This window comes from Mauremys mutica, chromosome 11 (assembly GCF_020497125.1).
Source record: "Mauremys mutica isolate MM-2020 ecotype Southern chromosome 11, ASM2049712v1, whole genome shotgun sequence".
NCBI lineage: Eukaryota > Metazoa > Chordata > Testudines > Geoemydidae > Mauremys > Mauremys mutica.
The window spans coordinates 8575117-8596334 of record NC_059082.1 but is presented as its reverse complement, the minus strand read 5'-3'; the positions used below and the strand labels follow the sequence as shown (position 1 = coordinate 8596334).

General features: G+C 42.6%; 1 protein-coding gene across 6 annotated transcripts in view; it reads left to right on the top strand.

Moving 5' to 3' along the window:
• The window catches only part of MEF2A (myocyte enhancer factor 2A), a 206968-nt gene that overhangs the window by 46607 nt on the left and 139143 nt on the right, over positions 1 to 21218 (top strand). The window contains exon 2 of one of the 6 annotated variants that reach the window (XM_044979542.1): positions 483 to 580. The exons of 3 other annotated variants lie outside the window; for them this stretch is intronic. The gene's annotated coding sequence lies outside the window, so the exon portion shown is untranslated. Of the gene's footprint in view, positions 1 to 128; positions 405 to 468; positions 581 to 21218 lie in introns of those variants that run through there. 2 more of the 6 variants (XM_044979544.1, XM_044979549.1) reach the window with 2 other exon arrangements.

Sequence of the window (21218 nt, the reverse complement as noted above, 5' to 3'; positions counted from 1 at the left end):
CGTCCCGTTCTCTCTGTCTTTGATTGGCTCTTTATTCCTGTCCTTCAAGAACTGCGCGTCCCATAACTTCCCCACCCACCAGCTGCTCTCCCGTTGACTGGCACTTTACTCTGCCCGACCCCCTTCCTCTCCCTGATTGGCCTGTTCTTCCAGTCACTCTGTCCCGCTGCCTATCAGCTTCCAGTTCTGTTCGGATTGGGTCGGGTGTAAAGATCATACACCCCGCCGCTCCCTATGCCCATACAAAATAATCCTGTGGCGCTAGCTGTGTTGAGAGGGCCCAGTCAGTCCCTTCTGCCTGGGATAGATTATAGGCCTTCCCCCATACCCCACCTCGCCGTGCTGAGCGGCCGGCTGTATCCCAGCAGTAGCCGTCAGGACAGGGGCGCGGAAGGATACCACAGGTCGGTCGGCCGATTCTGAGAAGAGAGTGACAGAAAAACTAGTTCCGGCTCCGCCTGTGCCTTGTTTCCCCAAAATAGCGCCCAGCGGGTATCCGTGCGCCGGTGTCAGTGTCTCCCGAGGAGCCTCAGCGGGGAGGAGGCAGCGGCAGTAGCGGGGTGCAGGGGGCGGCGGACGGGTGAGTGAGCGGGCGGCCAAGCCGGTTGCCAGGGGCGGGGCAGTGAGGAAGCGGGAGAGGCTGAGGGCACAGACGCGGGGTTACGCAGGTTGCCCCGGGGCCGGGGCGGGGGACCCCGCGCTGACAGCCCGCCCGCCCCGCGGAGAGCGGCTGTCACGGGCTCAGTGTGCGGGAGACACCCGGGGGGCTGCTCCTGGGGCTGGGGGGCGGGGTGGCGAGTGAGGAGCGGGATCCAAAGCGTGCGTGCGTGTGAGAGAGAGAGAAAGAGAGTGAGGGGGTGTCGCGCGGGTGGGCGAGTTGCGCTCGCTGATGGGCCTCTCGGGAACTTCCTGTCCCTCCTGCCCTGCGGAGGAGATGGAGCAGGCCGGGGCAGCCTGCTCGGGGGCTGGGTGTCAGGGAGGGGCGTGGGTGCGGGTACATGATGGCAGTCAGGGAGCGCTGCGGTCGAATTGTATTTATCTAGTGGCGAACTTCCCCTTGTGGGACGGAGGGGGGGAGGGGGACGACGACGACACCTTTTGACCTGCTCGTTTGTTACCTGCAAGGGTAGACGCCCCACTGGGTAAACAGCACCGCGTAAAGGTGGGCGATGGTGTTTGTCCAGAAGAAGAGTGTATCAGATGCCGTCAGAGAAGTGAGGATTTTCTGGAAGCGGGGGTTGAAAGAGGAGTTGTTCAGACAGTTCTACGGTGAAAGAAGGCAAATGTTTTGATGATTTTTTTGAGGAGGGGCGGATCTCGGTTTTGTGTGTGATAGTTCAGAGAGAGAAGAGGTGTGAGTACAGTTGTCTGTGTGCAAACAGCATTGTATTAAGCAGTTTCGTCCAGAAGTGATGAAAAAAGGTAGGAAGGAGACCATACTCTTTCTGAATGAGTAACAGCAAGTCCCCTGAGTTTTTTCTGAGGTTAGTTTATGAAACTAAACTTTCCAGTACATTTTATGTGCTTTTGAGATGGTGAGGAAGGTGGTGAAGGAAAGGGTGCTGTTCAGAACATATAGCAGTGAAGGTGTTTGGCAAGTGGTTCACTTCAGTTTTGCAAGTGTGCAAACGGTGTAAATTGAAATTGTCTTCAGAAAGGGAGAAGTTAGAAGGGAGGCTGCTTTTGCGGCTAATGGCAAAACCAGTGAATCCCACAATCCTTGGGGATCTATCTTGCCAAAATAAGTGGTCATATCTTCCCATCGTTTAAGAAAGATATGAGATGGGAAGTAAAGGGTGTCAGAAAGTAGATAGTGGTAGCAGAGTAGTAATTCTGAGACAGTGGGAGAGAAATAGTATCAGAAACAGAAATCTGTCTTTGGCATGAAAACAGGTTTTATGTATATTTTGTAGCATAACACTTATATTTTATTTTAGTGTTCTTTTGTAATAGCACAAGTGATCTGTAAACTTCCTAAACCTTTCAGTAGCACTTCCAGAATCTAGGTATAGTGTTTTGTCATCTGTGTGTGCATATTTTTTCATTGATGAAGTTTTGGCAGATACTTAACTTTTACAGAAGGTGGCAGAGCAATGATCTTGAAAGCAGTCTGTGATATTTCTTTTAATGAGTCTGATTATAAATAGGATATACAAGATTGGAAAACTTATTATTGGCCAGCAACTCTTCCAAAAAACAAAGATCAAACAAACAAACCCCAAAACCCAACAACAAAATCCTGTTTCTTCTGTGTCTGAGTGAGAAATGTGATTTTCCCAGTTAAAATTCTGCTAATTTTATTTAGTCACTATAACATGTACAGAATTATACTGTCTAGAGAGAATGTATCAATTGAGAAATATCATAGGTGTGTTTTTGTAATGCACGACTTCAGAATTTCTTTAGTAACTAAATAGCACAATATCTGGTGGGATAAATATTTAAAAAATGCTGAATATTGAAATATTTGTCAAAATTACAGAACCCTAAATAGGGAAACTAATGGTGTAAGAAAAAACATTATTGATATTTGGGGATTATATTAACTTTATACAGTTGGAGAAATAAGTGTCTCGTATTCAGTTCAGGGTTACTAGAAAGATTTATAAATTAGGATTTAAGAGGAAAGCAGCACGCTGATCAGAGGGATAGAAGGAAGTGAATTATGGAAAGAATAAAAGAGCCAAATATGCACTTTATTAAATGGAGACTAAGGTGGGGTGAAAAGGCGTAAGTCTATCAATATTTGCAGGGTGTTATCACTAGCAATGGAGAAGAATAGGATGGGATGGAATTGGGCATAACGAGGCAAAAATAGAGGGAAAATTTAATATAGAGAACAGTCCTGCACTGGCAGGGAGATAAAATAGATTATCCAGGTCATTTCTGACTTCTGTTGTTCCATTTCTGACAAGAGTATTCACTAACTGTATAAATACAATAGAAGCATAGAAGTCTTCAATATAATCATGTATTTGCTTTATTTCTCTGGATGGTTTAAATGTGTATTTAAACCTTCATGAATATTTACCCACCTGTTTATATGTAATCTTTCATCCAAGAGTCTTAAAGTGCATACAAACATTAAACCTCACAGCTCTGTAATCACACAATTCCATTTCCTATGCCTAGAAAGGAAAGGGTGAAATAAATTGATTCATTATGGTTTAGGTTAGACATTAAAATGTCCTTAGAATTACAAAGTTTAAGCACTGGAGCAAATTATGTAGGGAGGTTGTTGAATCTCTATCATTGGAGGTTTTTAAGAACAGATTAGACAAAGAGCTGTCAGGGATGGTCTAATAATAATAATACAGCAGGAGACTGCACTATATGACCTATCAAGGTCCCTTCCAGTCCTACTTTTTGATGATTCTGTGATGCTAATGAAGGCTTTAGGTGAAATGTTTCATAGGATTGACATGGGAGTACTAGGGCGTTGGCCATTTTGCAACTAATAAACAGTTTTGAAGAAAATAATGTGTTATATTATAAGTAGCCAAATCAGTTTGTGACAGCACAAGTCTTAGAACTTGTTTAGAAACCTTATTTGAACGAGGGCGCAGGCTTACGTGACATCTGTGTTTTGAGCTAGGAGATGGGATTCCCAGCTTGTATAGATGTACCTGCTCTAGATCTGCTCAAGCTAGCACCTAAAAATAGCATTGTGTGTGCAATGGCATGGGTGATCACTTAGGTTAGCAGCCCCAAGTACAATCCTGCCTGGCCCCCTGGGTATACACTTGGGTGGCTAGTCCGTGCCGCTGCCCATGCCACTCTGGATATACTGCTTTTTTTAGGTGTACACTCAAGCTGAGCTAGCACCTTGCATCTACTTGAGCTGGGAATATCACCTTTCAGATCAAATGCAGACATATCCGTAGTCTTTCCGTAGGATTTACCTTAAACCAGTTAGTGACAGTCTCAGCGATTTACAGGTTTACTGTACCACAGTGTTAGTCAGGATTCCTGTGTAGTCCCACAACACACAGGGTGATGCTAGCAACTTAAGTGGAGATTCCAAACCAATAATGCCATGTAAATTAGTGTAAACAATGTCAGGAATCATGCCATACTACCTTGCCTTGTCACAGTCACACTATACATTATAAAACGCATCTGGAGGGGCTGGGGAATGCTCTTAACAATTGTAAGAATAGTTTAGTGTAATACTGTTTGTTGCATAACCATGTTAACTTAAACTACTCTGGAATGCAGTTAATCTTTTTGCTACTATAGACAGCGTATAAATATTACGGTGCCTAGAATATGAAATACTTGCCCTCCCATACCGGTTATGTGTGTGCTGTGCAGTATAGCTTGTGTGTTTCACCTGGTTGCTAAACATGCACTTTCATTAAAATTGAAAAACTGTACATAATGTGTCCATTTTATCAGGAACACAAACTTGTTTTTTTTTAGGGAATATTTTTTAATTTCTTACAGAAACTGTACAATGTAAGACTTAAAAAACAAAACAAAAAACTTTTGCTAGTAGTTAAGTCATCTATGGTTTTATTGTTTTTTGTTTGGAAAGAATCTATCTCGTTTTGGGTGCTACAGAGTAGTTCCAGTATGTTACAGTTCTTTAAAGAACCAGTTATCAACTGTGTTTAATAAATGGTGGTTCCGCATTTCCTTAGGAACATTCCTTGAAGAGGGGCCACAATGCTCAATTTTCCTTCTCTCACTCTTTTGTGCAGCAGTGGTGGTGGCAGAGAGAGGAAATGCAGCTTCTTTGTGTTGAGGTCACAGTGAAACTATAGCTGTTCCTGGGGGGAGGAAAAGCACTTCTGGTGTGACTTCCGTAGAATGACAGCCATATTGCATACGAACAGATAGGCAAAATATACAACCAGCACATTGAAATACAGTTTTTAACATGTAGGTTGTGACAGTGACAAAAGCAAGAGTATTCAAAGTTAAGGTTAATCCTCTATGTAGTGTTTTGTTTGGGGAAGTGGATGTACATATGCACTTGGACTACTATAATTAAACTTGTATAGATACAGTTGAATGATCTTTACAAAACAAGTTGTTGACCTTTTGTTCCTACATATATGTTGTAGGTGTTTTCTCTTTTTTAGGTAATAATTGGAGATATACCAATCTCCTAGAACTGGAAGGGACCTTGAAAGGTCATTGAGTCCACAGCCCCCTGCCTTCACTAGCAGGACCAATTTTTGCCCCAAATCCCTAAGTGGCCTCCTCAAGGATTGAACTTACAACCCTGGGTTTAGCAGGCCAATGCTCAAACCACTGAGCTATCCCTCCTCCCTGAATGAAACAAATCGAGAGAGAACAAAGTATGTTAGAATCTACACTCATGCTGAGTAGTGGGAATTTTGCTGCATTCTGTTCAGACTAGGTACATTCAGTGGTTAGTTTGGCTTTGGTCAAATCAGAAAAAGTGTACAAGATCTTCTCCATCTTCTTTCCTTTTTGGTTTTGTAGTATATGTTAAATGGTACTGAAGGGGCTATTCGAATTACTAATTTAAGAACATAAAATGGTCATTCAGGGTCAAACCAATGGTCCATCTAGCCCAATATCCCGTCTTCTGAGGGTGACTGGTGCCAAATGCTACAAAGAGAGTGCATAGGGAAATGTATTAAGTGATCCATCCCCTGTCATCCAGTACCAGCTTCTAGCAGTGAGATGTTTAGGGACATCCAGAGCATGAGTTTGCATCCCTGACCATCTTGGCTAATAGCCATCAATTAACCTATCCTCCAGGAACTTATCTTTTATTTTTTTGAACCCTTTACAACATCCCCTGGCAATGAGTTCCACGAGTTGACTGTGCTATGTGAATAAGTACTTCATTTTGTTTGTTTTTAAACCTGCTGCCTATTAATTTCATTAGGTGACCTCTGGTTCTTGCTATTTATCCCTTCACGTAACACATTTCCTTATTCACTTTATTCGCATCATTCGTGATTTTATAGACCTCTATCATATCCCTCCTTAGCTGTCTCTTTTCCAAGCTGAACAGTCCCAGTCCTTTTAATCTCTCCTCGGATGGAAGCTATTCTATACCCTTAATCATTTTTGTTGCCTTCCTCTGTACTTTTTCCAATTCTAATATATCTTTTTTGAGATGGGGCAACCAGAACTGCATTCAGTAGTCAAAGTGTGGTTGTACCATGGATTTATATAGTGACATTATGATATTTTCTGTCTTATCTATCCCTTTCCAAATGGTAACTAACATTGTTTGCTTTTCTGACTGCTGCTGCACATTGAGTGGATGTTTTCAAAGAACTATCCACAGTGACTCCAAGATCATTCTTGAGTGGTAACAGCTCATTTAGACTTCATTACTTTTGTGTATAGTTGGGATTATGTTTGCATTTATCAACATTCAAGTTAATCCGTCATTTTGTTACCCAGTTTTGTAAGATCCCCTTGTAACTCTTCACAGTCTGCTTTGAGCTTAACTATCTTGAGTAATTTTTCTATCATATGGAAACTTTGCCATCTCACTGTTTGCCCCTTTTCCCAGATCATTTATTAATACGTTTAACACCAGTGGTCCCAGTACATATCCTTGGGAGATCCTGCTATTTACCTCTCTCCACTGTGAAAACTGACCATTTTATCTTATCGGTTGTTTCCTATCTTTTTACTGATTCATGCAAGGGCCTTCCCTCTTATCACATGACTGCTTATTTTGCTTAAAGCCTTTGGTGAGGGACCTTGTCAGAGGATTTCTGAAAGTCTAGGTACGCTATATCCACTGGATCATACTTGTTCAGATTTTTTCTTACCCCCTCAAAGAATCTTTAATAGATTGGTGAGGCATAATTCCCCTTTACAAAAGCTGTGTTGACTCTTCCTCAACATATCATGTTCATCTATGTGTCTGATAATTCTGTTCTTTACTATAGTTTCAACCAGTCACTACCAGCTTGGTAGTGAAGTTAGTCTTACTGGCCTGTAATTGCCAAGATCACCTCTGGAGCCTTTTTTAAAATAATCAGCATCATATTAGCTATCTGCCGGTCATTTGGTACAGAGGTTGATTCAAGTGATAGATTACATACCACAGTTAGTAGTTCTGCAGTTTCATATTTGAGTTCTTTCAGAACTCTTGAGTGAATCCCATTTGATCCTTATTACTGATTTAGTGACTCATTACTGTTTAATTTACTTGAATTTAATTTATAACTTTCTGTTTACATCTCAGTTTGGGACAGTTCCTCAGATTTTTTTTGTCCCCTAAAAAGAATGGCTCAGATGTGGGAGGCTCCTTTAGCTCCTTAGCAGTGTAGACCAATGCAAAGAATTCATTTAGATTCTCTGCAAAGCCCTGTTCTTTCTTGAGTGCTCCTTTAGCACTTTGATTATCCTGTGGCCCCACTGATTTTTTGGCAGGTTTTCTGCTTCTGAAGTTCTTAATTTTTTTTTTTTGGATATTTGTTTTTGTGGGTTTTGGTAGCAGCTCTTCAGATTCTTTTGGCCTTCCTAATTATACTTTTACACTTGAATAGGCTAGCTAAAATGCTGCTGAAGTATAGTTAAACTGAAATTGTGCTTAAAATATTTCCCATATTTATGCAGAATGTATTAAGCCTCCAAAGGTGTCAATCCCTTCTATGGCATAGTTGAAACCACCTACTCATATTTTAGACTTTTTCCCTTAATTTTATTTTTAAAATATGGTATTTGATGTTTTTTGGAAAAAGAGTGTATTGTTAAATTCAAGCAAGTTCCAATGTTAATTCTCTAACTTCCTGAACTGTATTACTTATTGCCAGTGTTATTTGGGGAAATCAACCGAAGTGTATTTTAAGTGGCTGTTCAGATATAACTGTATAACAAACTCCCAGTGTGTAGTGTATCAATCTTATTCCTCCAGTTACTATGTATTCTGTAGAAAATAAAGTAATGTATAACTCCCATTTTTTTATGAGAGTGAGCTACTGGTTGATCCCCTTGCAATGGTTTTTGAGAAAAATAATTGCTCCTATCTTGAATTTTTGCAGTTAAGCCAGAGACACCATCTCTTCTTTTAACATGCATTCTTTCATGTTGTTTCTTAGGTGAGTTGAATGGAAGATATTTCTTGAGTCCTAAGGAACTTCTCAATAACCCAATGATGCTTTTGTGTTCAAGAATATAAGTCTATAAAAATACCTATTTTGTTCATGTGTATTTGTTAAAGGTTGATAATACAGTAGGAAAACCTAAGTACTGTAGAGCAGCATGCTTTCATTTTCAATTCAAACTTAAGGGCACTTGAAACCTTGTTAGACAAATATTCTAGGTTCTGAAGAATTACTTACTGGAAAGTGCATTCTTGGTTTTGGACAATTGAACTGTTCACATACCTTTTTATTTATTTATTTTATTTTATTTGAAACTGCATTGGCAAGTTTGACATAAGAGGCTTTTATTAGTTGTGCTTTTCCCAGGGTACATACAACTAATCATCTTACATCTTCACCAAAACTTTATTAATGCACTCCTGTTCATATGGTTCTGATCTGCAGTGAAACTGACCAGAGTCTTATTAATTGCAGTATTCTCTTTGGTAAAGCTATGAATAGCTTTGCTGCTGCTGTTTGTTTGCAAAGTGGAGAGGACAGCAATGAACTGGTGTTCTATTTGGTTAATGGCTCAGAAGTTATCTTTGCTTTCATATGGGGTATAAACTTTAAATTACAGCCTAAATTCTGCAGAAACTGGTACCCATATTTGCCAGCAAATGCCTCTGGTGAGATGGGAGAATATCTCTCACAGCACAGTGGAACCCCACCCCCCCACACACACACCATAGCTGGTTTCAACTGTGTAGTGGGACCTGGAATACACAGGTTTTGGTTGGTTGGTTGGCTTTTTTGCTTTTGAAGTTGCACACTAAATTCTGATTTTTTTTTCACAACACTACCCTTCCCCCCCCCCCCCACATGGATAGCCCCACCTAGTAAGCTGTCAGTTTTTTTGAACTTCTGTTTCACTGGAATTTTTACAAGTTTTTGAACTGAGAAACATGAGAGATTTAAATAGGAAGACTTCAACTATTTTAACAAATTGAAAGGGAAGTGATGGAAAACTTCAATATTTTTGTTATGCCTATTAGAGAACAATCAATTAGTAGAACTGAATAAATGCTTAGAGGGGAAGGAGAATGGGTGAAATCTCTGATTATTTGAGAGGGGTGTGGCTTGTAGGTGAAATCAGCTGTCACTGGATGTTAGAGAGGGGTATGGATGTAGTTGCAAACTATTTTGGGGGCTTGGTTTATTAGAATCTAAAGCTTCTGGATAGTGTGCAAGGCATATGATAACATGGTTGCATTTAAAAGGTTGCTATTAAATCATAATTTTCAATCTTGAGAGGTTGGTTCTCATTCTAACTAGTAAATGTGATAGCTATTGATCTGAATAGCAGCAGTGAAATTACAAATGGAGGATTAGTATGTAGTGATGACCAGATTTCAGTGTATTAATTTATCTGATTCAGTATGCCAGAAGTTGAAAGAAGTGGTGGGAAATGGTTCCATTACTTACAACTGAAGTAATGATAACATAATCCTCTTATGTTAGAATGTAAATATTGTCAAGAGTTAAGTAGCAATAGAAAGCATTTGTGCTCAGTTCAGATGTGCATAAATCAATGTATTTGGATTCTTCAAGATCAGATTTTTCATCAACTGAAACTATTGTATTGAAAGAATAATACATTGAGTGTGATCCTGCAAATGGGAAATCACTGAAGCATTTTGCCATGGGTATACTCCTCAAGACCGAAAGTTGCAGGTCTGAGTTATTATATGCCGCAAATGAATAAAAAGGGGGGAGGTTAAAGGACAAACTAAAAGAATTACCTTGAACTAAAATCCGTTTTGGTTGGTCAAAAATGGCAAATGACCCAATGATTCCATAAGCATATAGCTCTTACTTAAGGCTATTGATTATATATGTATTGAAATATTGTGTTTAAGTGATTGAAGATGCTGGGTATAGTTTTCAAAAGCACCAAAGTGATTTAGGCTACCAAGTGTTGATGTTTTGTTTGAGAATGGGACGTCTAGTGCTTTTGAAAACTTTACATCCTGTCTGTAAGTGTAAAGTATGACAATGAAGTATGACGCTTGCTGAGGAAATGGAATAAAGCACACTCTGGAAGTACAAAAAATCTTCCAAAGCTATCATCAGCCTCAAGGTTAGCTGATTGAAAAATGCTCCAGCTTCCCAGTGATGCTTGATGGAACTTGTAGGGCTTGTCTACACAGTGTGGCCAAGTGCCCGAGAGGGGTGTGAATTGTAAAGTGCTCTAACATGGTGAGCCCTAACTGCCCCATATAGACCGTGCTGGTATGCTTTAGAAGGTACGTAGTTTGCATTAATGTTGTGCTATACCTTAGATTGTGTTTCTATGTCCAACTACCATAGTATTTTGAAATCTGCACAGAACACAAAATTGCTCACAACTGGCATACGTTTTGTTTAGCCAGGGACACTATGGAGAGGCATTAAACTTACAAGAGCAATTGAAGGAGGAATCAAAGGGACTCGGCACATTACAGGTAGCTGACCGCTGTCAGACACCAGAAAAAATCTGGCTTGATATCATTAACCATACAAGTCCAGTATTGAAAAGTGATTTGGAGACATTATGGTGCTCTTCCTTTACTTAGTTAATGTGCCTAGTCCAAAATGTAAATGTCAAAGGCTAAGTGCATAATAAATAGGAACAAAAGGTTCAAATGTGATTGGTTGAACATGTTGAATTTGCTCCTTCTCTTGTAGTATTTAAAATTGAGGAGCCAGATTTCTACTCTTAAATCTTCTTGTGAAGAAAGGTGTCACAGTTAATTGGATCAAAATGGTGAAAAATCATGAAGTAAAATCACAAATATGCAGTGACTGGATTCATACTCATATTACAGCCAGTTCAGTATTAATTGAGCCTATTTTTGGTGTGTTTGGTTAGGTTTAAGCATCATAACTGGAAGTGCTGGTGAAAGTGTTTAAATTGGTTGTGTATTGTCCACAACATATCTGTTTATGAAAATGTATTCAAAGTGAATTAAATAGTAGATGTGTTTAATTACATTAAATATACATGCTTCCCCCAGGAGAGAATCTGTTAGCAGTTTTTGTGCCCTGTGTTATGTCTCTGTCACAGGCTGGCAGTTCCTTTAAGGAGAGTCAGGCTCAACCTGGCCTGTAATGGATCAGCTACCCTCCCCAGTTGACTTTCATTATCTAGGGATCAGATTACTTAGGTCAGTTATCAGACCCACTTGGGAAGAAGTCAGGTGACTTCTGTAAAGGACTGGTAGTGCTCAGTTGGTGAGTGGTGTTGCCTTCTGTGATTCTCCCTGAAGGAAAAGGATGGCAGGAGAGAAGGAGGCTCCTGTGGTAGATCCTGGACAGGGCCAAACCCCAGGCAGATGGCCTGGAGGTAGACTGGGAATAAGAATCCTGCCTGTGCGGCGGGAGGGAGTGGGGAAGAATCCAGAGAGGAACCCCTCAGGGTCAGCACTTGGGTTGGAGCGTGGCCTCCAGGGAGAAAGTCTGGAGGGTCAAGCACTCTACAAGAGAGTAGAGTGGAAGGGTAGCCTAAGCAGGGCAAAAGACCCTTCCATTTTATGTTTCCTTTGGGACTATTGTTTAAATTCATTATCAGTGCCCTGCTTAGGGTTGCTGGGGAGAGATGGTGGCCCACAAGGAGCAACTATGGAAGGCCACCCTGCTACAATCTGCAGTGTCCATATTGAGAATTTCCCCTCACCTATGTAGTTCTTGCAGCGTTCTAGTAGTTCAGTGGCTTATAATGGCTGCTTCCTACAACCTGCTACATTCCGTACATCAGAATGCCAAGTTTATCACTGTAATATGTAGTTTTGGAGCTGGGAGCAGGGATTTTACTTTATTTTATGCACTTGCAAAAAGGAATAAAATTTATTCTTTGTATCAAACAGCCAAAATGTCTGATGCCTGCCTAGCTATGCAAGATCTTCTTAAATCCTAAGAAACAGCTATTGCTATTAATAGTATGTCCCAAAAATCATAGAATCATAGACTTTAAGGTCAGAAGGGACCATTATGATCATCTAGTCTGACCTCCTGCACAATGCAGGCCACAGAATCTCACCCACCCACTCCAAAATCTTAAGGCTTTAAACTTTTTCCAGCAAAATCAGTAAGATTCATATCCATGTTCCTCAGTTTTTTTGTTTTAGCCCTTAGTTCTTTGTTCAGCTTTCTGTAGCTTCTCTCATAACTTATTGGCCAGTTCAAACTTTAAAATGTTATCTCCTTGCCTTTTGATTAATTGTATATATTGGTTACTATGTATTTTTCTATGGAAACACTTCAGTGTGCCTGCAGATGATGGCTTGTTCTCATGTGATGCTTTTTTAGCAATTTTAACTTGCTTTTCTTTGTCTGTCTCTCTGAGAAGATTATCGTATAAGCTACAAGAACACATTTTGCACAGTAAATTGACTTGTGTGGACTAAGGAATAATCTTTGCATTTGCATTTCCCTGTAGACTTCCTGTGTCTCCTTTTATGGTCTCCAGTATTGCATTCATGAAGATAACATCCAGTAGCCAATCCTTGAAGATTTACAGTGGTTCTTGATGCCTTGTCTTATTAATACCAAGGTTTGAATGACTAATTTTGTTAGTGATTTCTGAGGAAGCAAAGCTGTTAATGAATAGGTTCTCCTCAATACTTTCTTCTTGATTGGTTTTGTAGGCTAGTCAGTTTTTCCTACTTCTGTAATTCTGGAGTTGCTATCTGAACTATAAAACTATCTTGCTACCAGTTGAATCTTTTAAATTTGTGATCTCAGTGGCCTTGTTGGGATGTTGAGGTCACATTTCTCTCTTGTCCTTACTCCACTGTTTTTAATTCTTAATGGTCTCTTCTTGATCTTAATAGTTTAAGAGACTTCACTGGCATAATTGGTTTATCTTAATCTGATCTGTTAGTAGATATTGGAGCATTACCTCTAGAAGGGAAATTCTGTTTCATACAAGAATACTCTGAACATATCAAGCATTTAATTACAAGAATAATTCTTTCTGTATTTTACAGCATTCAAGGCAATATTTTCCCGTTATATTTTGCTAAAATATAAGGGAGAAAGAGAGAAGATGCTATAAACTAGACTCAAGATACTACTTTATTAAATGCAACATACATTTTTATTCATCCTTTTCCTTTTGAGTGGTACGAAAAGCAACTTTCTTTCCCAATAGTTTATCATACATCATAGAAACCTATAGAAAAAGGACTTACATTTCCAGAGAGAACTAGAGTATACTTCACCAGATTGGCATACAGAGTCTTTGGTGAGTCTCTAGAATCTCTTTGTATGATGCAAGCAGCCACTTGGTCAAATGTTTACATGTTCAGTAGATATTATACTTTGGATCTGCGGTCACTGGCTGCTACTGTTCTCCGAGAGAAGGTGCTGTCCATTGTAGTACTGCAACAAATAAAAATGCTAGTTATATAGTTCAGAAAGTATTAATTGGTTGGAATTTGGGAAGAAGTTCATCTCCTCTCACATTTTTAGTAATAAACTACTGTTTGTTTATGTGAAGTTATCTTTTAGAAAGAGATGAGGAAATCTCAAATGCATTTACTGTTCAGGAAAAAAACCATTACATTGCTCAATCTTTTTCTTCTGAGCTCAGTTTTCCTACAGAATAATGTTAGGATGGAGGGTAGGTAGGAACTACGCCTCTACCTTGACACAACGCTGTCCTCGGGAGCCAAAAAATCTTATCATGTTATAGGTGAAACCATGTTATATTGAACTTGATCTGATCTGCTGGAGCATGCAGCCCTGCCCCTCCCCCCGCAGTGCTGCTTTACCACGTTATATCCGAATTCTTGTTATATTAGGTGGCGTTATAATGGGGTAGAGGTGTATGTGTGAAACTGTACAGAAGTATGTGTATCCTTATAGTCTTCTGGGGCTTATTTTTGTTGGTTGAAAAATAGCATCCAGGAAAACTCAGGGTTTTTTTACTGATATATAACTTTCTAGGAATTAAATCTTTGAAGATGAATAGGAATAACTCTACTTAACATCTTTCCATAGCTGCAGCTTTCTCTCCTACTTAGTAAATTCCTCCTGTAGCTTGTCTTTGGAAATGGGTTGGCTGCCAAGAGAGTTCTTTATTATTGTGTTGAGAAGTTCAGCCTCAGTCTTACAACTATTTCCCTCTCTCATATTAATTGATTTCTTTACATTTGTGTATATAGTCTTACTGATGTACTTAAAATCTAGTGATGTTATAAAGCTATTAAAGCTGTATTTTTAATTCAGATAAGTTGTCTTAAATCTGCTTTGCACATTAAGAAATAGATGGATTTGTTCTCTTAAAGCTTAAGGATACCACTATAGAATCTCTTAAATTAATTATGAATTGTCTTTGTAACATACAGCAGCTACTTTTTGAGTAGTAGAGAGGTTCAAAATGGCTTTTAGAATGGCTTAAGTATGTGAAGTGGAGGACATATGACTCCTAAAAGCCTGTTCCACACAGAGGAAACTGTAACATGTCTAGCTGATTTGCCAGCATGCATTTTGGCAAGACAATCAGGAAGAAGATTCCAAAAGCATTTACAAAACTTTGAAGGCTTTTAGGTAGAAGGAGGAATTGGCAGTTGACTCTCTCCATTTGCTTCTTCGCAGACATTGCAGTCAAAATACTGACTTGATTGTCTTTCTGTTTGTAATAAACATAAGATAAATGATATACTATTTCTGCACTAAATTGTAGGGCTTAATTCAAAACAAACAAAACCAGAAAGTATTTGAAGATAAAATGTTACAACCCCTAATCCTGACAGCAGTCATTGAAGCTAGGAAAGTATTATTTCCTAACTTGGACTTTGAAGCTGACAGAAAATTAATGACTAGACCAAGATTGCATGAGTAAATAGAAGTCACAGCTAAACTTGTGAATTCGTGTTTCTAGTCCTGTACTTGAACCACTGGTCTAGTGGTCCTTCAAAGTTCAGGTCATGACCCAGTGCGGGTCGCAAAATGCGAGGCACTGGGTTGCCTTGCTCAGCACCCAGGGACTCTTGCGGCTGGCCAGTAAAAACTAATAGTCCTTTCCTGTTATGACACCACGTTGCACCCCAGGAGCGGCCAGCAGCAGGGCCGGCTCATAGGCAGGGGAGCCACGGGGCTCTGTGCGCTGCCCAAGCACTGGCTCCACACTCCCATTGGCTGGTTCCTGGCCAATGGGAGTTGGGTGGTGGTGGTGCCTGTGAGTGAGAGGCATGAAGCTGCTTGCGCGCCTCCGCCTAGGAGGCGGACCTGCTGCTGGCCACTTCCAGGGCGCAGCACGGTCCCCGGTGACTGGACAGGCGGGAAGCCTGCCGCTGTGCTGCTGACCGGGAGCTGCTGGAGGTAAGCCTGTGCCCCAACCCCGCATCCCAATCCCCAGCTCTGAGCCCATCCCAAAGCTGGAGGCCTTTCTTGCATCCCAACCCCTTCTTCCCTGGCCCCAGCCCAGAGCCCTGACCACCTCCTGCACCCCAACCACCTGCCCCAGCCCTGACACTGCCCCAAACCAGGAGCTCCCATCTGCACTCCAAACCCCTCATCCCTGGCCCCACCCCAGAGTCTGCACCCCCAGCCAGAGTACTGACCCTCTCCCAGATCCCGACCCCCTCCCGCACCCCTGCCCCAGCCCAGAGTCCCCTCCCACACCCTGAACCCCTCATTCCTGGCCCCACCCCACAGCCCTCACCCCCACAGCCCAACCCTCTGCCCCATCCCTGACCCTCTCCCACACCCCAAACCCCTCATCCCCAGCTCCGTTGAGTCACGGGCATCGACAGTTTTCTTCAACTGGGTTGCCAGAAAAAAAGTTTGAAAACCACTGCATTAGACAACAATGCATTTTATACATCAGGCTCAGTTTGTAAGCAACTGTATTTGCATTGCTGTTTTTTCTGTCTGTTAAAAGAATCTAGACAAAAACAGTTTGCTTATTTTACTTCACAGAAAAAATGAAAGAGGTTACTTTCCAACATCAGTGTGTTAGAAGGGGTTTATTTGTACCTGTTCATTGTATTTGGCATTATTTTCAAGTGATTCAAAGCTTCATTTGCAGAAAATATGAAATTAAGAAATCAATAATCTTCTGAAAGCGAGTTGGAGTACCACTTTCCATTATGGAATAAAATGGAAATTTTGAATAGTTATTTCTTATGGTAGTTGTGTAGCATTTACAAATGTGATACTTCAAAAGAGATTAAAGATTAAAATGCAGTATTTATATATGTAGGGCTTTGCGTTGCCTATAGAAAAGTGTCCAGGCATCAAATTATAATTTTAGATTTTTAAATCGCTATTTAAAAAAATCCCTTCCCCGGGCTTCTGTATTGTTTTGTGACACTTTATAAACTTCTGCTCACTTCTCAAGAATAGCTGTTTTGTATCCTCTTCTGCTCTGGAAAGTGAGTAGTAAGGAACAGTGTTTAAACACTATTCATGTAAAATCTTCTTCTAAGCTCTTGCCTACACTAGGGAGACTCTAAATATTTAATCACAGTAACCAACGACAGTGGGAGCCCTGGGCCTGGTTTGTACATCAAAGTTTTGCCAGCATAACTATGTCAGTTAGGAGTATGAAAACAATTACATTCCTAACCAATTCAGCTATGCTGGTGAAAACCCTAGTTGCATTGGCCAAGTGCTTTTGCCTGTGTAGCTTATTTTGTTCCCAGAACTGGTATAAGCTATACTGGCAATGGACTTATTTAAAATCTGTATAGTTTATCTATACTGGTAATCCTTTCTAGTGTAGACAAAGCCCTAGTATCAACTAAACCACTTTCGAGTTAGTTTAGATCAGTACTTCTCAAAGCTGGTCCAGCACTTGTTCAGGGAAAGCCCCTGACGGTCTGGGCCGGTTTGTTTACCTGCCCCGTCCACAGGTTTGGCCGATCGTGGCACCCACCGGCCACGGTTCGCCGCTCCAGGCCAATGAGGCTTGCGGGAAGCGGCGCGGGCTGAGGGATGTGCTGGTTTAGATGGCATGAAACTTTAAAATACTGGTGGCCAGAATCCAGCCTCCATAGTGCTGCACTGGTGTTAGTGACAGGGAGAAAGTTATGACAGTGAGCGTGCTGTGGAAAATGCCTACTTTGTACAGTAGTTGAACACAGTTATAGATAGCAAGGTTCTTACATGCTTGCCTTGAGCAGTGTGGAGATTTCTCTTAAAAATGTGCTAACCAAACCAGGCTGTTGGCTTCCTTCCTCTTCAAGGTAGTTTGTAGTGTCTTTCTTTTTTTTTTTTTTTTTTTTAAGTATACTTATTAGTCATAGGGTCTCTGTCCATGCTGGTCAGGAATCTGTGCTAGAACCTTCCTAGAAACAAATGTTAAATTATGCTTGTAGTTCTGTTCCCACTGTGCTTAGAGCTTTAATTGCTGGATTTTGGAAGTGTCTTTTCTTGTGCCTTTCCCATGTATCTTATCTCTATGCTTGTTTGGAGTTCAGTTAGCATTTCATTACAGGGTTGTAACACAACTTGGTAGCATGGTTAAAACACTAGTCCTGGTTAAATGGGTGATACCAAGCTGTTTGCATAGTTGTTGTCTGTATAAACCAGGGATCGGCAACCTATGGCATGCATGCCAAAGGTGGCACGCGAGCTGATTTTGCCTGGCACGCAGCTGCCGGCTAGGGTCCCAGCTGCCAGCCCCGCTCAGCGTCCTGCCGGCCTGGGGTTCCATTCACTCAGCTGGCAGGAGGCTGAGTGGGACCGGGACTCCAGACCGGCGGCAGGCATGCCCCCCGGCTCATCCCTCACCGCGCTCAGGTTCTGCGGCTCCCAGAAGTGTGAGCCGCGGCTCCCAGAAGTGTGAGCCGCGGCTGCTGCCCCTCCTGCAGCTCCCCCCCTCCCGCTGCCTCAGCACTCCACATGGAGTCAGTGTCTGACCGGCATGGGCATGGTGAGGGGAGTCCCGGGGAGCAGTCAGGGAGCAGGGGGAGGATTGGATGGGTCGGGAGCTCTGGGGGTCTTGTCAGGGGGCAGGGAGTGGTTGGATGGGACGTGGGAGTCCCGGGGGTGTGGATAAGGGTTGAGGCAGTCAGGGGACAGATAGGGGGTAGAGTCCTAGGGGGGCAGTTAGGATTGGGGGGGTCTCAGGAGGGGGCAGTCAAGCCTCTTTATTCCTTGTCCTAGGTAAGGGGTGGGGTTCTGGGGGGCAGTTAGGGGCAGGGGTCCCAGGAGGGGGCAGTCAGGGGACAAGAAGCAGAGGGGGTTGGGGGTTCTGACGGGCAGTCGGGGTGGGAAGTGGGAGGGAGTGGATGGGGGCGGGACTAGGGCAGGACTCTCCCCTCTTTGATTGTTGGAGTATGGTAACCCTAGGCGAGGGGGAAGCTGGGGGGGCGCATGGGGGCTGGCGCCCGCATACATTCACTGCAGCCTGCAGGAGCCCCCTGGGGGGTGCCGGGCCACAGCCTGGGCAGGAGGGGCAGGGTGGGTCACGGCTGCTCCCCGATAGAGGCACTGCTGCCTTGGCAGGGCTGCTGTATCCCTGCACCGCACCGGCTCCTCCATGACTGGGGCTCGCTGCTGCCGCAAGCGGGCTCTCCGGTGCCTCCGGAAGGCGGGCTCCTCCCTGCTGAGCTGCTGCAGCAGCCCATGCCAGGCAAAGCCAGTGAGTGGACTTGTGGCGGGGGCCGGTGGGGTGGGGAGGTCTTGTGGGGGTGTGTGCACCCTTCAGGGGAGTTCGGGGGCGGGGAGGGGGAACCTGGTCTGGGGAGCAGCCCCTGGGCATGACTGGCCCCTGGGGTCTATAAAGGCTCATTGGGATTTGCCCCTCAATGAACTGTTTTCCGGGGGGGGCACAAGGTGGAAGTTTTGCCTAGGGCGCAAAATATCCTTGCACCGGCCCTGCCCCATGGGGTGCGTGCACCCCAGGTTAAGAACCACTGCACTAAACTGATAAGATCTGCATTTTAATTTAATTTGAAATGAAGCTTCTTAAGCATTTTAAAAAACTTGTTTACTTTACATACAACAATAATTTATAGACTTAAAGAGAGACCTTCTAAAAACATTAAAATGTATTACCGGCATGTGAAACCTTAAATTAGAGTGAATAAATGAAGACTCGGCACACCACATCTGAAAGGTTGCCGACCCCTGGTATAAACAGTCTCTAACAACACTCTTCCACAAAGCTACATTGCAATTACATATCCTCTTGTTGGAAGGGTACAAGAAACATCCAGTCAAGTTCTTGATGCCACTCTTAGATCTGCTGAACTCAGCTGAAAATTTGGAGTCTTTGCAACATATCTGTACCTCCACCATATCACTTCCGAAGTGCGTCAGTGATTTTGAGACTCAGCCCCTGAATCCCAGCATCCAGCACTGGTGTGGGGACCTCTGCCTCAGTGGGGAATTCCTTCATAGTTGAGCACAGTGTCTGAAACTAAGTTAGCCCCCTTCAGTTGTTGTTTTGAGACAGGCAGGAGTATTGTTCCAGGAGTGATTTACAGGTACCAGTCTTCCTCATTTGGGATTGTCTGTCCTCCTTAATGAACTCTCTCCGGACTACAGAGTAGAACTGAAGGAAATCATGACAGAGGGATAGTTCAAAGCCATTCACTCTCTTCAGGCAGAAGTGGGCGCCTCAGATATAACAGCTGGGTCGGTTGACAATGAAATGCTTTTCCTGGCTGTGCTCTTTAGGCACTTCAAAGGAGCTGCGAGCCACTATAGAGGACCTACCAAGGGAGGGGCCAGAAAGCTTCAGCATGAAGACAGATGATGCCCATTGCTCTCTCGGGTTCCATGGCTTTGCACTTCAGCTACCAGATGAACACTATGCAGGTCCCAAGGCCAGTCATGCCAAAAGCCACAGCAGAGGCCATATTGCTCTACTGAACCTCTTGAAAAATCCTAGTTTTCCCATAGAAAAAGCTTCTCTTCTGTTTACTCTGCATACCCACCAATAAGCAGCAGATTTGACGGATGAGTCAAGAGTTCCACACAAATCCCTGATTATGGACCCCTCACTCCCTTGTGTGTGTTTTCTCCCTTCTTCTCCTGCCCCTTTGGGGGGTATCAGGAGACCTATTGTATGCCTTCTGTCTAGTTCCTCTGATTCCCCAGAGTAATGATGATGAAGATCAGATGAGATGCAGCCACAGTTATCCTCATAGTGCCCTCTTGGGTGAGACAGTTATGGTTCATAGACGTGTTATGCCAGTCTGAGACACTTTTTGGATCCTTCTCCTGATCATCCCAGATCTTCTCTCTCCCAGCCAAAGACACCCGAACCCCAAGTCCCTGCACCAGGTGGATCTTATTTGTTGCAGACTAGTGACTTCCCCTCCTGTGGGTAGTGAAGCTCATTCTACTACACGTGAAGTGGCTTCCTCCACTTATTTTAAGAACACTTTATTCAAGAAACTTGCTGAGCTATCATAAGGATCTCTGTTGGTACATTTTCAAAACATTACTTACTGGACCTGGAATCTAGGTTAGATGCCAAGTTCATGAGTAGCTCTACAATATATTTAGCTAGGACTTCTCAGACCCTCCTCCTTTCAGGGCTACACATGGACAATACAATGGGGTAACCGTGTTAGTCTGTATCACAAAAACAACGAGGAGTCTGGTGGCACCTTAAAGACTAACGGATTTATTTGGGCATAAGCTTTCTTGGTTAAACCCACTTCTTCAGATGCATGGAGTCAATACAATACAAAAAACGCAAACAAAAACCCAAACCGCAAACACCACCAGTCTTGGAGATGCTTTGTGTTGATCCCCTGGCCATTCCTCTTTCTTTGCTACTTTAGAGTCCTCCAGTACATATGGGGTTCCTGAATTTGCAAGAGATCCTGAATAGTGGATGGGCCTGCACTTCCTCTTATGGTTTGAGATGAAAGGGCGCAAGGACATGTGGAACACATGTGCAGCCCCAACACACACTGCTGGCTAAAAGACTTCAAACATACGTACGTGGAACCATGTGTGCTATTAGTGGGTTCCATGTGGACAAAGCACCTTTCGGGTTTTGTCCAATTTTAAGAGTTTCATGGGCGGTCAGGAAACACACCTTGCTTAATTATAGTATCTAAATGAGACACAATTCTTTCTTTTTAATGGATAGTAACTTTTAATAAATGTTATCAAAGCCATCTGTCTTAGCTCAGTTCCTCAAAAAACTTGCAAGAATAACACGTAAGCTACTTTAGT